This window comes from Pongo abelii, chromosome 13, assembly GCF_028885655.2.
Source record: "Pongo abelii isolate AG06213 chromosome 13, NHGRI_mPonAbe1-v2.0_pri, whole genome shotgun sequence".
Lineage (NCBI taxonomy): Eukaryota > Metazoa > Chordata > Mammalia > Primates > Hominidae > Pongo > Pongo abelii.
In genome coordinates this window covers 51,582,591-51,596,998 of record NC_071998.2, presented here as the reverse complement: position 1 = coordinate 51,596,998, position 14,408 = coordinate 51,582,591, and the positions used below count along the sequence as shown (strand labels likewise).

The 14,408-nt window shown below is 35.6% G+C and overlaps 1 protein-coding gene across 16 annotated transcripts in view; it reads left to right on the top strand.

Annotated features, from left to right (window-relative positions):
- KDM4C (lysine demethylase 4C) overlaps positions 1–14,408 on the top strand; it is a 412,741-nt gene that overhangs the window by 181,018 nt on the left and 217,315 nt on the right. The window lies entirely within an intron of this gene.

Sequence of the window (14,408 nt, the reverse complement as noted above, 5' to 3'; positions counted from 1 at the left end):
GCAAGTCTTTCTTTGTTTTAGGGCTGTGGATTCTGTAATTATTACAATGTGTACTTCCTTAAATGAAGGCTTTCACGTAGTAGCGATCTGCCTTTCCTTTGACAATTTTACCTTGATATTTTATATAATGAAGCAAAACTCAAGGAATAGAGAAGGAAGCATAGGGGGAGTAAAGGATATTCTTAAATGCTAAGCAGTGGTTACCTCTGTGATCAAATTTATTATTATTATTTTTTGAGACGGTTTTACTCTGTCACCTAGGCTGAGTGCAGTGGCATGATCACAGCTCCTTGTAGCCTCGACCTCCTGGTTTCAAGTGATCCTCCCACCTTAGCCTCCTGAGTAGCTAGGACTACAGCCATGTGCCACCTTGCCCGCATAATTTTTTTTTAAGTTTTTTGTAGAGACGAGGTCTTACCATGGTTCCCTGGCTGGTCTGGAACTCCTGGAGTCAAGCAGTCCTCCTGCCTCAGCCTCCCAAAGTTTTGGGATTGTAAGTGTGAGGTACTGAGCCTGGCCTCTGATTGAATTTTAACCGATTTTTATTCTTTTTTTTCTTACCTCTGTTATTCAAGTTGGAAACAATTGAATGTGATTTCCCGTTAACCACAAAAATATTTATAGTCATTTTTAGAGCATAGATGTTAAGTAGTTAATTTATTTTCTGTAAAGATTTGTAAGTCTTTTGAAGTCATTATCATTTGAGGAAAATTATTTTACAAACTTTGCATTTCTCTTTGGTTAAAACACCACTTTAAAATTGCACAAATAAGGGCCAGGTATAGTGGCTCTTGCCCGTAATCCTGGCACTTCGGGAGGCCTAGTCGGGAGGATCGCCTGAGCCCAGGAGTTCTAGATCAGCCTGGGTAACGTTAGCTGAGCATGGTGGCGTGTGCCTGTGGTCCTGGCTACTTGGGAGGCTGAGGTGGGAAGATTGCTTGAGCCCAGGAGGTCAAAAGTGCAGTGAGCCATAATTGCCCCACTGCACTCCAGTCTGGGTGACATTGGGAAATCTTGTCTCAAAAAAAACAAAAAAAAAAGTTGCACAAATAATTATCTGCCCCAGTGGAAACACTTTAGTCTGCTGCTATAGAATACTTTACTGCATTGTGTAGAAGTGGGAATGGAAGGCTTCTGTGTCAAAACAACTGAAATGTTTGTCAAGAATGCAGATTTCTGGGCCTCACTTGAATAATCATTAAGCCAGAATCTTTTTTACAGGGTCCCCAGATGTTTCTCATGCTTGCTAAAGTCTGAGATTCACTTTGCTACGCCCTGCTGCCAGGAGATCAGTGTCAAACTCCAGACAGACTTTTACCTGGATCCTTGCTAATTTTCAGTCATGTCAGGCTTATTTAAATGTAAAAATGTCATAATGTATTCCTTCTGGTTAGCTTAAATTTATATATCTTAAATGGGTTACATTAGCTGCATAATTTAAAAGATAGATTTTGTCAAATTATGTATTGGGTTAGGAAATCCTCTAAAATGAAATTAAATTATCTGCAAGCAGAGGGTGCTGTTGAATTGGCATCTGAATTTATTATCTTTATTGATTGAACATCCTTGCATTTGAACTTATGCCAGATTCAGAAGGCCTAGGTAGTGCAGGAAGTGCTTAATATTATAGTGGTAGTTTATCCTTTAATTGTCTGGAAGCTGGGGTGTTAAACTCTGTTCTCCAAATTGCTTTTCATTTGCAGGATTTCATGCACATCAGTTATGGAATGGCCCTTGCTTTTAATAGTTTGAGTACATTGTTCAAAAGAGCTGCGCATGTCTTTTGGTGACTCATTAGATTTTGGCTCACATCTTTTTGCTTTCTTCACCTAAATTAGGGTATAATCAAATACATAAAAACTGCTGTGTATTTTGGCACTCATTTTCATTGTGAAAGTTAAATATATAGGTTACTTAGGGATAAAAATTTAACTTGAATATTCTTTCTGTAAATGTCCTCTAAAATCCACCAGCAACACACTTTTTGTGAAGGTAGAGTTTTTTTCTTTTTGCCTCTGTGCAACAGGGGAAACAGCACAGCACAGGCAATCATTGATCTTAGGAAGAGCTTGTTAGTAGATTTCGGCTTGCTTAGGTATTGTTAGGGGAAGGGTTCAAAGAAGAGTGGTTTTGGTTTGGATTGGATGCTGGCAGAATGTGGGGGCAATTGTATGATCTGGTATCTTAATTTTATCTATACAACAAGGGGACTGGGGCAAGGTAAAAGTGTAATTAGCAAAAACGTAGGAGTTACTCAAATTAGCTGGAACTAGAGGTGTTGGGTTATTCCTGTGGTTTGTATAGTGTTCTTATTTTTGCATGTGTTTCAGTGATTATGCAGTGATCTTGTTTTTGTCTTGCTCTACATTGTGATCATCCAGTGACCTTATGTGATCTGCTTCTCACTCTCTTTCTTGCTCTACACAGCCACAGACATACCTTCCACCTCTTACTCACTGAACGAACCCACGGACCCTTACACATACCCACGAAAATGCTCACATACTCATGAAAATGCTTACACTCAAGGAAGCTTGTTTTCTCTCTCATTTTTTCTTTGTTAGTCAATTGATCTTAGGTAAACAATAATATAACATGAATGTAATTTATCTTTTTTCTGTTACTACCAGTTTCATCCTTCCTTTGAAACAATTAACCAATTTTACCTGTCACCCTGGCTGTGAAAATGTATATATAAATATTATTTTGGGCAGCATAAATTCAGAGCAATTTGTGGATTATAAAGCATTTAGTAGTAGCATTGATGTATTTTTTATTGATATTTATTTGCCTAAATGTTTGTGTCTTGAACTTATGATTAGGGAGAAAGTGTTGTAAGCTTAAATTAATTAATTTTGACAAAATCATCACCTTTTAAGTAGGATTTACTTGAGAAGATTAAAGATGGGGCTACTAAATTTATAATCTGAGAATTTATCAAAAAAAGATGGAATTTACTACTTAGAGATAATATTTGTATGAATTTATATTTTAGATTTTAAATATTATTTAAAACCAGGATTTTACTACATATAGACAATAGTAACTGATTGAGCTTGGCTTTTAATCTAAGGTACTTATTAATATTTTTCAAGATAGTGGAAATAACATGTTAAGGTCTTGAATCTTAGGCAAAATGTGTTCTTAATGTTTGCTTAAACTTTTCCTGGTCATAGGAGGAGCTGGGCTGTCTGTACTTAATTCCATACAAATCAGAAGCAGCACAGTTGGAACTCACAGATTTTATGATATTTTATTTGGTCCAGATGTCTTTTCTTTTGGTATTTAATGGCAAAATTTATATCATTCAAATGACAATTCAGTTGTGGTAAATGAATGTAAATTTGCATGAATTCCTTGGTATGAAAAATTGAATGAGTTATGTCCAGTCACTTCATTTGTCATTAGATGAGAATGATCCTATGGTATTGCTTGTGTAATCAAGGGGGTTAGTGGATCATATGGATTGGAGATGAAGTAAGTAGTTGCAATTGATACTATACATGGAGAGATTTTGACAATCTGTATTTAAAGAAATTATGCTTACTGCATTTTCTGACTCCGAAAGTAAGATATGTAAAGTGGGGTTCTGCTAATATATCAATACCACATTTTAATTTTATTTTTTATTAATTATATAGAGATGTACCTGACACACCTCCATGACATTTTTCTTTACTTTTTGTTCCTACCTATTATTGATCTCCTCTTCACATTGCAGTAATTTTGTAATATTTCTGAAGAGAATATGGCAAGATGATTCAGTTTTTGATTTATTTAACGTATTTTTGGAGAGCATTACTTATAGTTTTAAAACATTTCTTTTATTGTCACAACTTGGTATTTGTATGCCATGCAGATTTTTAGGATTGTTACCCAGATTTAGGGTAAATCTCTACCAAGTTTCTGTGATGTGTGAGTTGTAATATTTTGAGACTTTTCAAGGTGTTTGTTTGTGTGCGTGTGTTTATGTTGTCTGTGTGCATACACAGTGAATAATATTTGAATATATTGAATATACTCTTTGAGTTTATAATCAGTATGTCACTCATGTTCTTTCTATAGTTCATTATGAATTTTCTTTTACATTTTTTAATGTTGTCATTTTATGTTCAATCAGCAGAAAACTTGTCTTTTTCACTTTTCTTTAATTGAATTATTAAATAATTCTAAAACCTTTTTATTATTTTTGTTTACTTTTTTCTTTGTTTTTGCCTTTTTATTATTTATAAATTAAAATATATCTCTAAACTCAAAATAAATGCATCTCACTTCATTTGCTTCTTGGCCAGATCCCAAATATTCCAGCAGCTCCTCTGATCCCAACTGGTCTAAGTCATAGTGAAGGGAAGGATTATTATGGAAAAGGTCAGGGTGTTTAACAGAATCAAATGAAAATGTTGTACTTTTGTAAATTAACAAAAACAAATATAGCCACGTGAATACATTTCTAGGTCCTTCCCAGTGTAATCTCTGGGAGGTGTTTACATTCACTTGTGCCAAATTTCTCTGAAGAATGTCACCTTAGAGTTTCTACAACCGTACTTCTGTTCTGATTCCTCTGTACTCTAAATAGCTGTAGATGTGAAAGCTATTTTTTTCTAATTTTATTGGTAAAGAATGGAAATTTTTCAATACATTTATTTACATGAGAAACTGAACAATTTCTCATCTTTAGTAGTCATTTTATGTTTTTAAAATTCTTTCCTTTTTGTCCTTTATATTTCATTTTCCTGTTAGCATTAATCCTTTCTTAATGCATATAAGAAGAGCTGTTTGTTCAGATAAGGTTAATCATAACTACCAGTCTTCTTTCTTATTGTCTGTATTCAGCATTTTGTTTTATGCTCAGAAAGGCTTTGTATATTACAATGTCATAGTCATGGTCATTTAGATTTTTAAAAATTTTATAATTTTTTTCTAAAACCATCTAGTATTGTTTTCATTGTATGGTATGAGGCAGAGACCAACTTAGTTTTCCTCTAGGTCCTTGTATTTCAAATTGTTTACTTGAAATTGTTTCAAATAACCTGAACCCAGTTTATCCCTAACCTATTTGTCATTTTCTAATATGTCTGTGCTTTAGAATCATTTAGGGAGTTTTTAATCAGTATTGAGACCCATCCTGGTGTAAGTCAGAATCTTGGGTGTGTGGCTTGTTCCTTGATATTTTTTTTTACCAGCTTGTTAGGAGATTATAATGTGTATGAGAACTGAGAACCATTGCTGTACACTTTTATAAGCATTTGCATTTTTGTGTGGGTTTTCATTTCTTTTTTATTGGTTTGTCAGTCTCGTATATGTCCCTTATTCAAAACAGATTTACTTCTCCTTATTCTTCTAAGTATAATTTGATTTCCTGTTTTTTTCTAGGTGAGATACTACAGTGTGTGTCACTTTATTCACTTGAATCAGAATTCAGCTTTGTATATTGAATCCCAATTTTTATGGTTACATCTGAAAAGAAATAATCACCTATTTGATATTAATTGTAGAATCAGTCTTTGAAATTTATAATCTGAAGCATTACTAACTGCATTAAAGAACATTAACTGTTTTGTGACTTACATAGTTATTTCTTATTAATATGAATAAATTTGCAAAACTACCTGAATCATTCAGCCATTACTTTGGTGGCATTCTTTAGTTTCAAATAACTCTTCAGCAGAAATGCAGCACCTTTTCTTATAGTAGATATTTATCTGAACAGTAGGATTTCATTCTAAATACGCGTACTTATAAAAGTGACCTTCTAGAAAGGCAAATAGTATTGACATGGTGATGATATGACACTCTCCTCATTTTATTTTGTTAATGAAGCCAAAGAATCAGAGATAAATTGATGTTCTTTCTGGATTTTTGAGATCCCTGCATTAATTGATTTAAGGCTCAAGTATAACTAGCTTATTTAGCACAAGGAGTCACATTTCTTCATAGTTAACTTTTGAAACTTCTCTGGCCACCCATGTGGTGGTTTTTTTTTTTTTTTTTTTTTGGTGATGGGAGTATCTTTTCGTGTTTTTTTTTTTTTTTCTCAAGCTTTATTGAGATATAGTGGACAAATAAAAATTGTATGTATTTACAGCATACAATGTGATGTTTCGAGGTACATACATATTTTGAAATGATTAACAAATTTTATTATAGAAGGTTGTCTTGAACCTTAAATTCTCCTTTCCAGAGGTTTTATTGATGTGAACTATTCTTTCTATAGTTCATTATGATTTTTCCCTTGTGTTTGTTAATGTTGGCATTTTAAATAATCATGGTAAGTAGAAATCTATGTTTAGAATGAAGAAAATTACACTGATCTAGGCTTTTTTGTTTTTGGTTTTATTTTTCCCTGTCTTTGAGAGTGCAGCCTCTAGGTATGGGGCAAATTCATCCATACAGATTTTAGAGTGTTGATAGATTTGAGGGGAAGTATTTATGTGAAAACCTGTACTGGACAGTTGTTAATATGGATCCCTACTAAATTCAAAGCAAATTTAAGCTGCCTCATTGTCACTTAGCGATTAGAAGATCATCAAATGCTGGTTTAAGTGAGGTTATCTCTGTATTCTGTTTATTAATACTGATTAAACTCAAAACTAGCTCTTCTAGCTAGCCAATGTTCCCTCCTGATAACGTTTATTGTAGCTGTTTATTATCATTTACATAAAAGTTGAAGTTCTCAGGGAGAGAAAGCATACTTTTTTATGGTTAACTAACTAATAAATAACTTTAAGGAGGTGCATATGCCTTTTCATGGTTCATCCGGTTCAGTATCTTTTCTTTGACTGCTCTATCAAAAAGCTGTGGCTGAGTTAAAATCTCAGATCCTTAGTAGTCATGCCATGAACCTTTCCTTAAATGTTTCAGATAACAGAAAATACTTGAATTTTGGGGGGAGGAGGAATAGCTTTACAGTACTTATTCTTTGCCATCTCTGAAGGGAGGCATTCATTTATTCATTCTTTAACATTTTTAAATTTTATTTTATTAATTTTTTTTAAATTGACAATAATTGTACATATTCATTGGGTACATAGTGATGTTTTAATACATATAATTTATAGTGATCAGTCAGGGTAATTCACATATCCATCATCTCAAACACTTATCATTTCTTGGTGTTGGGAACATTCAATGTCTTCCTTCTTAGCTATTTGCAATTATATATTTCTGTTAACTATAGTCATCCTACAGTGGTATGGAACACTAGAATTTATTGCTTCTATCTAGCTGTAACTTTGTATCCTTTAACACATCTCTCCCTGTCCTTATATGCTTTTGAGTTATAAATTAAAACCTGATAATAAACTCTGTCTTCTGGACTCTGAAGCCCAGTATCAGTTTCTTCTAGTCATGATCTGATTACATTCCGGTGCCCTTAAGGAGATTGATACATCCCACGAGATTATGGGCACCACTAGCTGCATTTTGTTTTTTTGTTGGGAGTTGGCTTTCTATGAAAGAGAGGAATGTCTTGGGAACTGGAGTTAAGAGTGTGTATTTATGGTGGGAGCTATTGAGTATCTCTTGTAACCAGAACTGACCATTTAAGCCGAGTGTTAAACTCTGTGCAGTCTATAGATAATTATAACAGGGCAGTTACCCATGGTATACAGTTTAGACATAACGTTGGAAAAACACGTAACTGTATTGAGAATCTGACTGTCATTGACCTATTTCATGCATTTAATCATGTAGCGTAGAGATGCCCAAATTCATTTATAATTAAAAGAGAAAAATTTGTATGATTTACTTCACTTAGTACTTTGTATGTGAATTGGGTATGAAGTCATGAAAACAATAGCAATATTATTTAAATGACACATGTTATAAATATATGATTTATGAAAATTGATCTTTTGTCATTTTAAGTTTGTTTAGATTTTTTTTCTCTTTATGCCTTTAATATTGGGGTATGGCAATGTGATTTTTGAAAATTGACCCTGCTGTTACTTAGCTCATATGTAAAAAATATAATAACCAGAGTTTATAAGGCTGAACTTAAATGGGCTTAAAAAATACATTGTTGGTGATATTGTAAACTGATATAATCTTTATGAAAGGAAATTTGAGGAAAATATTTGAAAAATTACAAATTGCACACCCTACAACCTGACATTTTATTTCTAAAAAGTTGACCTAAGGATGTAGAAATAGTTATTGGTATATGTAAACATGTTTAACATAGAGTTATTTAAAACAGCAAAGCAAAACAACCTGATGGTACGCCTATGTCCAAGAGTAAAGGGTTAGATAAATAAATCAATCATGGTACAGTTTTATAGGAAAACAGTATGAAACCATTCAGTAGTGTTGTTAGGCTAATACTTAGTGATATGGGAAATTGTTCACAGTATATATATATATTATTATATATATATATTATTATTATTATTATATATTTTTTTGAGATGGAGTCTCCTCTGTTGCCCAGGCTGGAGTGCAGTGGCACGATCTCGGCTCACTGCAACCTCCGCCTCCTGGGTTCAAGTTATTCTCCTGCCTCAGGCTCCCAAGTAGCTGGGATTACAGGCACCCACGACCACGCCTGGCTGATTTTTGTGTTTTTAGTAGAGACGGGGTTTCACTATGTTGGCCAGGCTGATCTCAAACTCCTGACCTCAGTTGATTCACCCGCCTTGGCCTCCCAAACTGATGGGATTACAGGTGTGAGCCACTGTGCCCGGCCCCAGAGTATGTTTTAAAAGAAAGATCATGTACAGTATTTGTTCCAATGACATAAGTGCTCTTAGAAAGATGAACATAAGATAAATAGGTTAAATGTGGTTCTCTAGAAGTGGTTATTATTTTCTTTCTGATAGTCTTTGTTACTCAACATTTGTACAATGAGCACGGTTTGCAGTCGGGGGAGGGAGATCTAATATTTTTAAAGATTTTGCTTCTTTAGATGACTGGTACTTGAATTTTTATGTGATGTCATTTTAAAAATGGTTTAAGGCAGCAGGATGAATATGATAAAATGTAATGCGTTATCTGAGCCATTTTCATGATTAATTGATACTTTACTATTTTAGATGTTAGAAAATCCCTTGCCAACGTTTTTCTGTAAAATAGCTGGAGTGGGCAACAGATCATTTTTGTTCATTTTAGCTTATTTTATGAATGGATATTTATTACGAAAAGCATCAGACATCTCCCTTTCACTCAAACAAGATAGCCTGAGTGTTCTCACTTGAAATATAGAGTGGTCTGTGTATTTAATCACCAGCTTATTCAGCAGTTTTGATTCTGATGGAGTAAAGGCTTTCCTGCCTTTATTTTTTGAAGATGAAATTGAGAGATTTAAACATAATTTATTCTCCTTTGACCTATGGTTTGAATTAACTTGGCTGTTTGCATTTATTTTCAAAAGAAACATTTAATACTTGCAATGCAATAATCTGATCAATCTCTTTGTCTTTCAAATTGCTCTGGAGGCTGTTCTAAGCTGCCTAGACTATAAAGTTTTCTTTTATTAGAATATGAAATATAAAATTGATTTTGATAGCTCATCTTGAAAATAATGTGTATTTAAGGGAGTAATATTTTGTTTCAAATAAAAGTCTCAGTGTACCATGTTATACAAATATTTTACCAATTCATGTTGACCTTTTCTTGCTGATCCTCAGATATGATTTGTGACCTTCGAGAGAACTGAGGGTTTTTAAAGAAGTCAACTGTAGAATTAGTTATGGGTAATAGTGAATACACTGATTTTCCTAATATGCCACCATATCATCCCTATTTTCTTCTCCCAAACTTGAAAGGTATTCTCTGCTTCCTGCTGCCTCATCATCATTACATATTCACTTCTTGACCCTTGGAAATCTGGTTCCTCTTCCAGCCATTTAGCTGAAATTGCTCTCCAAAGTCACCGCATACCTAGTTTTTATATTAAAGTCTTCATCTTGAATTTACCTTTTCAGCCTCTCTGAGGTTTCAGAAGTAGCTGTCGGGGATCAGCAAACCTTGCGCGTAGGACTTCTTTGCTTTCTCTTCCTTCACTGCATTCATGGATACTTCACCTCATTCTATGCTCACATCAAACCAGTCAGGCAGTATACATTCTCAGCTGAATTGTCTCCTCCATATCTTCTGTCTCTTCATACACAGATACATAGGATTCTGATCCTATGTATCTTTCAGAGTCTAGTTCAAACAGCAGGGCTGCCTTTCATATGACTTTCTCCTCTTTTCTCCTGAGACTCTTGGAATCTCTGCTTAGTACTCGGTCACATCAATGTCTTCATAGTATGTTTGTTTTTATGTTCCTGGAAGAGTGGGGCTATGCTATAATTAATTATGTCTGTATTTTCATAGAACTCTGCACAATTCCTGCACATATCAGCTCATAATTGTTTGTTATATTGAATAAAATGAAGGATTTTATTGACAATGAACTATTCTGGTAGCTACTCTTGATAAGTCTGAGACATGATCTTTTTATTTGTCTGTTCACGATGTGTTAGCCTGGGGACCAAGGAGAGGCCTTATTGGTCTATCTATAAAATTATATGAAAAATTCTTATATATGTTAATAATGTGCAGGTTTCTGGAGTTTGGATTCATAACTTTGAGGAAATTGTGAAAGGCAGCTTTTACAAGGCTAAGATATTCTAATTTAAATGATTAGCATTCTATGTAACTTCTTAAAAGTACCTAGCCAAACAATGGAGAGTGAAAGCCAGTAACTGTTGTCAGGTCAGTTGAGAATCTCTGAATGGGCAGACTTCATGTACCCACTCCCTATTTCATGGGTTTTAGTATTTGGCAAATTCAGAAAATTCTTGTTTAGTTCAATTTTGGGTCAAGTAATTTGACCAGGAACAGAATATTGCAAATTGGGAATTAAAGGCTAGAATCCGGTCCTAATTATTTTGCTTCAGTCTCTAGTACTGCAGGAGGCATCAGGGACTTCCTGTTGGAAGAGTAGGAACTCTTTATTAGTTTGCTAATGTGAGCAATAATGTACTAAAGGAATTTTGTGGCTAGACCCCTCAGCCTCCCCTTCAGGAACAGGTGCATCTGCTGGGAGCATAAAAGGTCCATTGCTGGTTACTGGATGGTGAAAGCCTTTGGGCTTCCAGACTAGAGCCAAGATCTGAATGCCTCTCTATATTTTAGCAGAAATTCTTCTACTGTGGGGTGGTAGGAGTGGGCACAGAGTTTTAATAGTGTCAGTTTTTGGTCAGTGATAGGAGAAAGAGGTAATCAGTTCCTTAGGTAGGGTAAAGCACAGAGAGATGAAATGCCTGATGCACAGTTGTGTCAGTAGGTTTTTGGTTTTACCTTTGAATAGAGACAAAGCTGTTTGCTGTTTTGTTTCTTGTCCTTGGTTCACCCTTCGTTTTTCATGCAGTGCAGTGGACCATGACTCAGGCCCTGCAGAGCTGAGTATAGAGGCCCCTTTTCCAAGAGCAGAGCAGGATGCCTTTGATCTGGATTCACATAATCATTCAGCTCTCTTATTGTGTTGCCTGCATATTTGCATGGAATCTGTGCCACAGCTTTATCAAAGTATCACTCTAGAAAAGGAAAACGTGACCAGCCTCTGATTAATGGCATGATGGCTTTTAACGTTTGGCGCTTGAAATTTTTTCAGCTTTTCCCTTTCTTCTTATGTAAAATAGTTATAATCTTTTGGCTCCTTTCCACATTTACCTTATGAGCAGTACCAAGTCAGTTAACTTAGTTATGGAGAAAAATACACACTCTGTATCAAAGTGTCTCAAACTTTGATGTATTAACTTTAATTTCCAGAGCAAGTCACTAACCTCAGATGGAACACAATGACACTTTGTCTAGTACAAAATTGTCCTCAATCTTTATAATGCTAGTAAAAGAGCACAATACAGACAGTTGTCTTTAGCTAGGGTTGGAAATACAACAGAACTGTGCCACCTCTGCCTCTGCCTCATTTCCAGAGTGTGTTTTAGTTCCTTCAGAAACTGCAGTATGCACATGTTCTCACTTATTTATGAGATCTAAAAATCAAAAGAATTGAACCCATGGACATAGTAGAAGGATGGTTACCAGAGGCTGGGGAGGGTAGTTGGGGGCGGGGGTGGGGAGGTGGGGATGGTTAATGGGTACAAAAAAATAGATTTAATAAGATCTACTAGTTGATACCGCAATGTGGTAACTATAGTCAATAATAACTTAATTGTACATTTAAAAATCTACTTCAAGAGTGTAATTGGATTGTTTGTAACTCAAAGGATAAATGCTTGAGGGGATGGATACTCCATTCCCCATGATGTGCTTATTTCACATTGCATGCTTGTAAACATCTTATGTACTCCACAAATATACACACCTAAGTACCCATAAAAATTTAAAAAATTAAAAAAAATTGTGATGTGGGTGCGGACGAAGGCTATCTTGTAATTGGTGTTTGTTGCCCTCTAAAAGGGTCAAATGTCACCTCACCTGTTTTTCTGAAACTCCATTTCTAAGTTGGGTTGGCACACTATACCCCCCTGCCTGTATTTGTAAATAATGTTATATTGGGACACAGCCATGCTCATTTGTTTATGTATTATCTAAGGTTGCGTTTGTACTACAATGGCTGACTTGAGTGGTTGTGACAAAGATCATATAATACACAGAGCCTAAAATATTTTTACAGAAAGATATCACCAATCCCTTCTTTATGAGGTCTGACCAGGCCCAGCGACCTCATGTATTCAGATGTTGTCTGTGCAGCTTAGGTGATTAACCAGCTGGCATGCTTTATGTTTTTTGGTAGAAGAATCTTTCTTTTATCAAGGCATAGTAGGGTATCCCTTTCTTTGGCCTCAGAGCTCAGCTGGAGCTCTATAGTTTCTGGTAGTGTCTCTGGTACTGAAGCCTTCTCTGCCATCCTCTGGCTTGGTTGTATTTCTGAAATAGTGTCTTACTGGTCAGGCAGTATTAAGTTGCAGTCTTTCTCACAGCTGCAGCTCTTACACTTGGTTACGATGGACAAGGGACCAGCTGGCTTTGCTGACCCACTTCATAGTGGGGCTGATTAATATGAGCCATTATCTTCTGTTTGTGATATTTTTCAAGCTGCATTTTCTAGAGGTAGAAAATAATGACTCTGGCATAAGTTCTTTTATTTGTAATGCCCTGCAAACACATGTGCAAATTCTCCCTGGCACACAGCTGCTTAGAAAGATTATGTTCTGCATAATGCTAACTGTTGTCACTTTTGATACTTATTTTTATCACAAATCCTCTTCTACGTTTCATTATGAATATTGTGCACTAACCCTACCATCTATTTTCTTTACAAGATGACTAGTTGCAAGAAGGAAAGCTGTGTCCTGCCTTTTATGAGGGTTTTTGGCATTCGCTTTCCATTGAAACTCTCTTATGGGACCCTGTTCTTTCCAGGGAAAAGAAACCCGCCTTTTGGCCACTTTTAGAGCTTGTCAGTACCACCATGATATTAGATAATTTTTTTTTCTGCAGTAATAGCCACAGTGGTAGTGGCAGTGACATCGTCGGAGAATACTGGTAGGGCACCACCACCACCATAAGAGATGAAACGTGGAGGCTGCTGTTTCTCTGTGTTGTGACTGATATTTTCTATTGGATGCACAATTGTGTTGTTTGTGAAATGGAACCAGGAATGGGTCTGGGTGTTCATGTTATAGCAGGAGCCGTGTCAAGCCAGGGTGGTGGGGAGGGGGTGAAAACATGGTGGTATGCACTCACCTCCAGAATCAGAGAGATGGGTCTGCATACTGGCCCTCTTGCTTCTTGGCTAGAAACCCTTGTGCAAACTGCCTAACCCTCCTGAACCTCATGTTCACGGACAATAAAACATAATTTGAGTACATATATTTTTAATTTATGATGGTAATAATAAACAGTGTTATCGAAAGCCTGTAGAATCCGTGTTTGAGGGCCATGGAGAAGTCGGGTGGTGAGGTGTTGTGACCTCCAAGTATATTGCTTCTCCGAGGGAGAGAACAATTGTAGACATATAAACATTATTTGTAACAACTGAGGCTTTGCTTCAACAAAGTAGCTTTTTTTTTTTTTTTTTTTTTTTTAAATAATTGCTTGTAGATACTCTTTATTGCAGGGACAGAAAGTTTTTCTCCAACTAGATGTGTCCAAAAGTGACTCACAATGCCGTCTTTCACCTGTTAACTCTGCAGTCTTGTCAAACAATTAATAATAACAATAATACAATAGTGTTTTTAGTAGAAATTATTTAACTACTGTGACAGCAGCTAAGGATAAGAATTATATCACATTGAGGCCAGTGCAGTGGCTCACGCTTGTAATACCAGCACTTTGGGAGGCCAAGGTGAGTGGATTATCTGAGGCCAGAAGTTCAAGACCAGCCTGACCAACATGGTGAAACCCTGTCTCTACTAAAAATACAAAAAAATTAGCTGGGCGTGGTGGCATGCACCTGT